Source organism: Elephantulus edwardii, unplaced genomic scaffold (assembly GCF_000299155.1).
Source record: "Elephantulus edwardii isolate Elephantulus edwardi_28Jun2011 unplaced genomic scaffold, EleEdw1.0 scaffold00148, whole genome shotgun sequence".
Lineage (NCBI taxonomy): Eukaryota > Metazoa > Chordata > Mammalia > Macroscelidea > Macroscelididae > Elephantulus > Elephantulus edwardii.
The window spans coordinates 2,376,852-2,387,206 of record NW_006399898.1 but is presented as its reverse complement, the minus strand read 5'-3'; positions in this window follow the sequence as shown (position 1 = coordinate 2,387,206).

Sequence of the window (10,355 nt, the reverse complement as noted above, 5' to 3'; positions counted from 1 at the left end):
CACCGATAAAACTCACAAACACACTCACTGTTATCTTTCTCCTGAGAAGTTGCTGGTGGATCAGAACAACCAGAGAGCCCATTACACCTCCAGATTTGAGGTATTAGGATGTGGACATTTTTTTTAAAAATTTTTTTTAATGTGGACATTTTTTGAGGGCATATTATTCTTCTTACCAACTAGGACAAATAAGATGCTAAATGGATGAGTTTTGATGTAAGGGAGGAAGAATCAGGAGAAAAATCCAAAAGTTCCTAGCTCGTTTCTTTGCAAGGTGACATTATTTTTTATTCCTAGCAAAGTTCAGCTTTAATTCCTAGGAAAGTGTATGTTCCTAAGCTGAATTTCAGAAAGAAAGTGAGACAATGAGTCCTTGGGGGCACCATACTGTGACCTCTGTGTGAAGTGTGGGATTTTGCCTTCCTACTGGCTCTCAGCATTGTCTGGACTTGATGGAGTTGGATAGTAGGGGGCAGTGTCCTTGTGTTTCCCCTTCAGACCACTTCCTCTACAAAACACAGGCTAAGTAAGCATCCTGTATTGCAAGCTTACAGTTAAAATTAGACAGCCAGAATTGATATTTCAATTTTCCACATGGGAAGACTCTGCATGTGGTCTTATCTTCATAGATGGAGAAGGGAAAATAAAAATCCCTTTCATTTTAATGTTAAATTTTGTCACTTACATGGGCCCAGGGCAAAGTTTGAAAAGCACTAGATGTCTCCTATGAAATAACACCAGGGGAATACTTTGCAGTAACTGTTAATCTAAATAATTCACTGTTAATTGATTCCAGGGGCACTCCTGAAGCTGGCCTGCCAGGTTGAATAATGGGATGATGGTGTAATGGAAGAGGGATAGCATTATGATTATTTACTCCCACCCCACACTGTGGGTTATAACACAGGGGAGTTTGGAGTTCTTGGCTTCATCTGTGAATCCATCATAGACACCTATTTACTGAAACAGTTCTCTGTGGCCTTTGCATTCTGGGTAAAGTTCCTGCAGTTTTAGTTGATAATGAACTTTTTCTTCTAGATTCAGGTTTCATTCTACATTTCTGAAATGACATCTGCTTGGCCAAAATGAAGGAGTCTTGGTGGCTTATACATTTATTGTGTGTTGGGCTCTTAAACTTAAAGGTTAGTAGTTCAAATCACCTAGCTGGGGGAAAAAGATGAGGCAGTCTCCTACTACAAAGATTTACAGCCTGACAAACCCATCAGAGGGTTGGAATTGACTGAAGGGCAAATAGTTGGTTGGCCATAGTGATGTCACCTCAGTCTGCATAGGCCACTCAGCTCTTCAGCATCTTTTACGGGTTTGGGGAAATGAGAGATGCCAGACTAGGTACTTGGGCAGAGGTCTCCAACTCAGATAGGCTCTGTGTGTAAACATTCAGCTCCCTCTCATATGACCATCATCACATCTGAGAGTATGTGTTAGAAAACATCTGGTGAATGTAAGCACTATATAGGATACTGTGTAGGTTTTATTTACTTAAAAAAATTTCCTACACGTTTATTTACAAAATTCAAATACACTGTTTTCATAAATTTTAATAAACACAGAGACCTATAATAAGGACTTGGCCCCTATCTTTTTCAGCCTCTGAGGCCTGATCCTCTATTCTGGGACATTTCACTTTCCCTTCTCTCACATTGGAATCAGTTACTTGACCTTGCCCAGCACTGACCTCAGCTATCACAGGTTCCTTATCGAGGCAACGTTGTTTAATGTCTTCTCAGACCTTACATGTTGAGCTTGTTTAATTTGGAGACCTGACTGTGATTTCTGAAATCATTGTGTCTCAGCATCTCTGCTATAGGGCTTGGAAAATAGTTATGAATGGATTTATAAGGTTAAATTATAATTATATGGGGAAAATTTAGCATGATGCATCCTTGGAATCATATGGGACTAAAAGAGGCCAAGGAATTCTTGATAGGTTTCTGTTAAAGCCGCCTCCTTATTTATTGGATCATCAAAGTAGGATAGAATTTAGCTCACTGCCTGTACTGCAGTGTTTTAAAAGGAAAAGAAGTAGTGCAAATATACAAAAGGTAATGAATAAAACACTATGATTATACATCTTTAAGGTGTGTATCAGGGTAATATCCTCTCTCTGTACCTATTCAATCTGTATGCTGAGCAGCTTACTCAAAAAGATGGATTCTGTGAAGAATGTGGCATAAGTATTGGAGGAAAAAGATTCAGCAATAACCTGCGTTATGCAAATGACACAGCCTTATTTGCTAAAAATGAGAATGACTTGAAGCTTGCTGCCGAAGAGCAAATAATACAACCTTCATTATGAATTGGATTTCAACATCAAGAAAACAAAAATTACCACCACTGGACTGATAGGCAGCATCATGATAGATGGGAGAATAGATTGAAACTGTCAACAACTTCATCTTACATGGATCCACAGTCAACACCCTTGATACCAGCAGTCTGGAGACCAGAAAATTTATTTCACTGGGAAAGACTGCAGTCAGGGAGCTTTCCAGATTTTTAAGGAACATTGATGTCAGTTTAAAGAATTAAGTGTGCCTGATTCAAGCCATGGTCTTTTCAACCACTTGCTGTGCATCTGAAAGCAGGACAGTGTATAAGGATGACAGAATAGGAAGAATTGGTGCCTTTGAATTGTGGTGGTAGAGAAGAGTTGTTAGTATCCCATGCACTGCCACAAACACATATGTCTTGGAGAATATGCAGCCAGAGTGGTCCTTTGCAGAAGCAAAGATGGCAAAACTTCTTCTCATATCCTTTGGACATGTTGCTGGAGAAACTATTCTTTCGAGACAGACATCATGTTTGGAGAGGTGGAGGTTCGGCAGAAGAGAGAGCACCCTCACCCAGATGTATTGACACAGTGACTGTAGTAAAGAGCTCAGGTATGTCAGATTGTGAGGATGACGTAGGACAGGACAGCGTTCAGACCTGTTGTTCACGGGGTCGCTGTTGGTCATACTCAACTCAAAGCCACCTAACAAACAATTTTACATCTTGAACTCTTCCAGTTTTAACTTAAAGGCCAGTAAACAAACCATGGAGGTTCTCTCCTGTGTGTAATTTTCTGGCCTTTCCAGTGTTATTTAGTTAGATGTATACTGATAACACTTTGAAAGTCAGGGAAGGCTGAGGGTTCGATGTATTCATCTTTACCCTCCACAAGTAGTGGACTTGGCTTTTCATCCTTTTGTGACTGTGCTTCTCAATGTGTTAGATCTGCAGGTGTACAGCTGTGAGCATCCTCATGTGTGCAGCCCTGCCCAGGACACCATTCTTAAATGATGTCATTAGTGGAATTCCTTTCTTGGTACCTATGATTACTTATTCCCACAGTGCCCTCTCCTGGCCCTGTGTGCTTGGCCAACTCTTCCCACTCAGAACCTTCTGTGGTGCAGAGGATAAACAACTACAGACTGAAGCAAGTAGATGGTTATTCTGACATCCTGTCTCCATCTGACTTTGTCTGATTGGCACACCAGATTACAAGTACACACAAAATCATGTGCTTGTGCTTTTATGTGTCTTCTGACTGTCCTTTTTCTGAGATTGACCATAGCCACCTCTGACTTCTATGATTCAGCCACATAACAGTTTACTGCATCCGGGTCTTTGCACCTGCTCTGATTCCTTGCCTCTGGAACCTTCTTTCCCCAAATATTGCAGGGCTGAAGCCATCTTAGGATAGGCCCTCCCCTTAGATGTTTGAAAGACTTTAAGCCGTCTTCTAGATGAAAGTGACTTATGCTGTCATTTCTTCCTACATTACTTTTTTTCCACTTTTAACTTATTCAAATTGTGTGCTGACCATATAAACCAAGACGCTGGGCGATAGGAAGCAGAATGTGGATCAAGATTGGAAGACAGCAACTTTCTCCCATGGGCCATTGAATGGATCTGAGCCAAAAGCTTTTCTGTTAGCGGTCCAGCACATAATACACCATGTTACCAGGGCTCTTTGTTTTATGATACTTTAAAAAAAATCTCTGTTAGTAGGTTGATTCCAACTCAGTAAGTCTTAATGGGAGGAGACTGTTCACCTATTTCCGTGGAGTCCCTAGTGGACTAGAACTGCAGAGCGCATGACCAGAGTCCTTTTTTACATCATTACTCTGCCAAGTTTTTCTTCATCTGCAGGGAGTCTTTTAATTTTGCTAATAAAACTCTTCGAAGAAGAAATTCTGCTAAGTTACTTTCATAGTACTTAACTTCCATCTGAAATTATTGCTGATTCTTTGCTAAGTGCTTATTATATTTCCCTCTCTCTATGCGACATGCTTACAGAGAGAAAGGATCATCTGTCTTGCTCAGTATACTAACTCTGGGAACTGGAGTTGTACCTGACTTCTAATGGCCCCTCAGTAATTATCTGTTAAATGAAAGCATGAAGCCAGTGTTCCTGCATGGATGAGTATCACCATTTTTATGGAATGACTGCTCTTGCTTTATGCAAACACCTGTTCCAAGTGCTTTTTCTTCCAAATGATGCAAATTTAATCATTATTGTGATCTGTCACTTTGAAGAAAAAACTTAACCCACCACTTTGTACCCAGATTGTTAAAATTATACAAGTTTTGAATTATTTGCTATTTTTAGGAATTTATTCTTCTCAGAAAATAGGGTTGTCCTATATTAAACACATGCAAAAGATGCAAACATTTTGGTGATGAGGAGCTGTGCTGTCACATCCCAAAGATAACACAGTTCAAATCCATCAGCTGCTCTGTGGGAGAAAGATGGGCAATCTCCTCCCATGTGATTAAACTGTATCGGAAAACCTGCTGGAAGGTCAGCTAGGGATTGGTTCCTACTCAACAGTACACAGCAGCAACAACCACAAGAAGAAGATTATCTTGGGTAAGCACCCAGTGGTTGCCTAATAGCTCTGGTTGTTATTGTTAATTGTCTTTGAGTCAAGCATGTCTCATAGCGACCCTATGAAAAAAAGGCCTGAAGCCCCTATGAACTTTGATAAATGGCGATGGTTGTGGAAGGGCTTCAGGCATTTTGTTCATGGAGTCACTGTGAGTTGTGCTCAAGTCCACAGCAATCAGCAACCACTATCACCACCATGTGCCAGGAAATACATCAAGTGAATCATGTTATTTAAGTGATTAAGTATTATCTGATTTAATGCAACATTTTTTTGTTTCTGGTCCTTTTATATAGTTATTTTAATATATTTCTAATTGTGAAGAAAAGTGTCGAACATTCCATGGACTGCCAAGAGAACAAACAGATTTGTCTTAGAGCGGGTGCAAACAGCTTATCCTTGGAGGCGAGGATTTTGAAGCTCTACCTCATATACTTTGGGCATGTTGCCAGGAGGGATCAGTTCTTGAATAAGGACAACATACTTTGAATTATAGATGGACAGCACAAGAGAGGAGGATGCTGGATGAGATGGATTGACACAGTGACTGGGATAATAGGGTTCGGTGTGTCAAAGACAGACTCAGCTCAGGATAGGACAGGTTCAGATATGTTGTTCATAGGGTTGCTATGAGTTACAGGCAACTGAGTAGCACATAACAACAATAGCGGTGATTTTAGTGAAAGTTTACAAAAAAGATGAGTTCCCATTCATTCATTGATACACATTTTCCTAAGTCAACTATCTTAGTTATGGTACATACAGTTAGGACACATAAAGTCACAGAAGGACAAAAATAGTCGTTTGAAGAGTGTCTGAGGGTCAGTCTTAGAAGTTCTTCCATTATCTATGAAATCAGTTGTTACTGTTGTTAGATGACATGGAGTCAAATATGACCCATAGCAACCCTACTAGCAACATATCTGAACTTTGTCCCAATAATCTGTAAGGTGATTATTACCGTACTTAAATCAGTAAGGTGGTGGCCTTTTTACTATTTTGAACTTGATTCCACATTTTTTCTTCTGCTCCATTCAGGACCTCTTACCCTTTCACAGCAGCTGTCCATGGTCACTGGGCACCATGTAGTTCTTTTTTCAAGGTCATGGAGGTTGGAATTTTCATAGTTTATTAATCTTTTGGGCTGATTGTTTCCATGGTTTTTTAAAATTTTTAAACGTTTTCTCCACGCTTCGTTCTTTCAGCCAAGGAGAGACATTATTACACTTCAGATTGCCACTCACAAGCTTTTAAGACCCCAGTCACTACTCAGTAAAGTAGGATCTGGAACACTGTCTTTGGGGTCTGTTTTAAGCCATTTTACCTTGATGCAGCCATAACGGTGGTTCTGAGCATCAGGCCTGTTAAGGTTCAGCCACCAGAGCTGCTTTGTCTGACGAAAGACATCTGACATAACTGCACTGAATTTGAAGGGAAAAAACTATTTAGTCTTTTTCTAAGATCTGGAACCAGGCCTGAACATCTGTGCTAATTACCAATATTCAACATATTGCTGGAGCACTTTGTGCAATGAGAAAAGAAGATAAAATAAAAGGATATTTCACTGGAAAAAAAGAACGAAACCTGTCTCTGCTCATGTTTCCACAAATCCCCAAGAATCTACAAAAAACCCTACTTCAACTTGGCAGTGAGCTTTTAACATAGAGTACAAGATCCGTATATAAACATCAAATTTGTCTACAGCGCAGAAGTGAACAGTGAAAAATGAAAATAAGCAGCATCTTTCTCAGTAAAAAAGAGCATGAAATTCTTTTATATAATTCATCTAGACAATATGAACACTTGTCATATCTTGAAAACTATATAAACGTTTGTCAAAATGTAAAAGAAAACCTAAAAACCCCAGTTTTAAATATGTATAAGACTGTCATAAAACCACAGGATTCATTGCTATTGATGCAATTCTGATTGATAGTCACCCTGTAGGAAGTGCCCCATAGGGCTCTAGCATGGTAAGTCTTACAGAAGCAACCGGCCTCATCTTTCTCCCGCAGAGCCTGGTGGTTAGATGCCCAGCACTTAATCCAGTGCATGTCAAGGCTCTTAAAACAGTTGTATAGCACATGATATATAGAAATCAGTCATTTCTTCCCAACATCATTCATAGATAAAAAGCAGTCACAATCAATAGACCAGCAGGATTTATTTTCTTTTTGAAATCTTAGATTTAAATTTAGAAATTTTAGAGTTTAAACCGGGAGCTCTGGTGTCCTAGTGGCAAGAACCTGGTCTACAATCCAGAAAGCTTGCAGATTGAATCCACCAGTTGCTCCATGGGACGATGGGCTGTCTCCCTCTGATAACCCACCAGAGGGTCAGCTGTGGGTTGGTTCCAAGTCGATGGCACACAACAACAGCAACAAGGATCTAAACGAATCTCAACTGTATATTAAAAAATAAATATACAAAGGAAATACATAAAAATTGAATATCCAAATAGTTTTTAAGAACAAAGGGAAGAGATTGCCCATCTTTCTCCCAAGGAGCATCTGATAGATTTGAACCACTTGTCTTGGGGGTGACAGAGGAACTCTTTTCCCCTAGGCCACAAGAACTTCCTTAACAAAGTCAGGAGACCCCCATTCTTCATAAGTCTAGCTGCAAAGTTCTGGTAATGAAGACAGAGTGGCATTTGCAAACTAGCAGCCATGCAGGTCAGCAGAACAGAATGGAGACTTCAGAAATTACTCACACGCACACACAGCCCATTGATTTTTTACAGAGCTGCAAAGGCAATTCAAAGTACAGAGGCTCACCTTTTCAGCAGATGGTTAGAACAGTCAGACATTCATTTGCAGTAAACAATGAACCTAGATGCATTCCTGACACCTTAGAACAAGCTCAAAATAGATCATAGATCTAAATGTGAAACCTGAGACTAGACACTCCCAGGAGGAAATAGTAGAAGCAGCCACCTTTGTGAATTTGGCTTGGCCCAGTATTTCTGATATGCAATGCCAAGAGTAAGATCTGAGAAAAATGTAAAGTGGACTTCTTGAAATGCCAAAACTTTCTGTTCCTTTCCAGGTACTGTAAGGGGGGGATAGCAGGTCAGGAGACTGACTCATGCCAAACCTACCTCATTGCCATTGAGTAAGAACCAACTCACAGCTGACCCTTCATCTGTTGTTTGGAGGTTGTAAACTACACAGGCTGTGAAAAGAAGTTAATATCTAAGACTATCTGTGTTTTATTGACTATGCAAAGGTATTTGACTGCGTGGATCATAATAAACTAAGATTGGGAAGAATGGCAATCTCAGAACATTTAATTGTGCTCATACGAAACTTCAGAAGCTCTTGCCTGAACAAATCAGGAATTAAAACACTACATAGTTTAAAATCTAGAAAGATAGGTGTCAGGCATGTATCCTTTCTCCATACTTATTCAGTTTGTATGGTGCACAAATTATTTGAGAAACTGAACTTTATTAAGTAGAATATGGTATCAAGGTTGGAGGAACAGTCATCAGCAACCTGCATTATGTAGAACACAGCCTTGTTTGCTTAAAGTGAAGAGAACTTGAAACACTTGCTTCAGAAGATCAAAGACTATAGCCTTCAAGGTAGAATACATCTTAATATCAAGAAGACAAAAATCCTCACTACTGAGCAAATAGACAACATTATGATTGATAGATGGAAAAAGAGTTCAGTTGTCAATCACTTCATCTTACTTGGATCCACAATCAGTATCCTTGGTACCAGCAGATGAGAAATAAGACATGTTCTCTTGGGAAAATCTGTTGTCGGGGACCTCTTTCAAGTAGTGAGGAGCACTGCTGTCAGTTTGAAGACTAAGGTGCGCCAGATTGAGGCCATGATCTTTCAAATTGCTTGCTGTGCATCTGAGAGCTGGGTGATGAATAAAGATGGCAGAAGAAAAATCGTTGCCTTTGAGTTGTGTTGGAGAAGAGTGCAGAATATCCCATGGAGTGCCAAAAGCATAAACATTTATCTTGGAGAAGGTGCAACCTGAGTGCTCCTTAAAGGCAAGGATAGTGAAGGTTCATCTGACATACTTTGGCCATTTTCTAGAAGATGCTATTCCTTGGAAAGGGACATCAAGCTTGAAAAGGTAGAAGGTCAGCAGAAGAGGGGGAGACCCTCAATGAGATTGATTAACACAGTGATTGAAGCAGTGGGTTCAAGTATGTGAGAGATGATGACGATGGCCCAAGATAGGACAGGATTCAGAGCTGCTGTTCATCAGGTCGCTATGATTCATGTCAGTTATGACAGCATATAACAACAATAGCAGATTACATTGGAGGAGATTGCCTGTCTTTCTCAGTTGGAGCTATTGGTGAATTCAAATTGCCAGAGAAGAACTGTGCTGTGTTTGAGTCATCAATGCCATTTCCTATATGGACTATGTCCCAGGGCTGTCCTAAGAGACTGGAGAAAAGACAGTATTTATATAACATGATAAAGAATGCTTAAGAAGAATATGTATAAATGCTCTCCACTCCATAAGAACAAAATCACCCAGTTTTAGAATTGGACAACATAAAAACAAAACTAGGTATTTCACTGGAGAAGTTATGTTGGTTATCTTGATGGTAGGTAAGTATATGGCCGGATAGATCACTTCTTCCAATCAAATTGATTCTGACTCCTAGAAGACGCTATAGGACAGAGTGGAAATGCCCCACGGGGTCTTCAAGGCTGTATTTTTTTTTAAGGCTTTAAATTTTTAAGGGAACAGGCAACCTCCTCTTTCTCCTTAAGAGTGGTTGGCAACTTAACTCTTTAACCACTGCTCTGCCAGGTTCCTCTTACTGATCACCTCTTACTGGTCAAACATAATGCCATTAAGCCAGAACTGACTTAATAGTTGACCCTCCAGTGAGTTTTCAGAGAGAGTTAAAAAAAATTACTTGGTCATTTTTCTTCGCCAGCGCAACTGATAGATTAAAACTGCCTACTTTTAGCTTGGCAGTGCAACTCCTTTACCCTCTAGGCCACTAGAGCTCCCTCATTGGTCACTGGAAAAGATAAAAATATTCTACCAGAATGACTAACATCAGACTGAAGGCTGCCAGTGGAAGCCCTGCACAGTGCCTATCGGAATGCCCAGACACAACAACAAAGTCTTGGTGGCTGCTGGTGGAAAGGCCCGATTTAGGGTGACTCTTTAATGTTGCTGCTTACTATTGCATTAGAACTGATGCATAGCTGACCTTCCAACATGTTTTCAGAGGCATTAAGTCTCACAGGAGGAGATTGCCCCTCTTTCTCCTAAGGAGTAGCTGGTGACCTCAAACTGTGTCTTTGGAATTGCGGCACAGCTTCTTACCATTTTTTAGGGTGCTTTATACAGTAGGATTGCTCTTTTCTGTTCTATAGACTTCTGTTGACTGATTTGAAGGAGATTTTCAGGACTTTCTTCCTAGTGTTAGTCTGGAAATACAAAGTATACTATTACTAAAAAGAAAGCGTG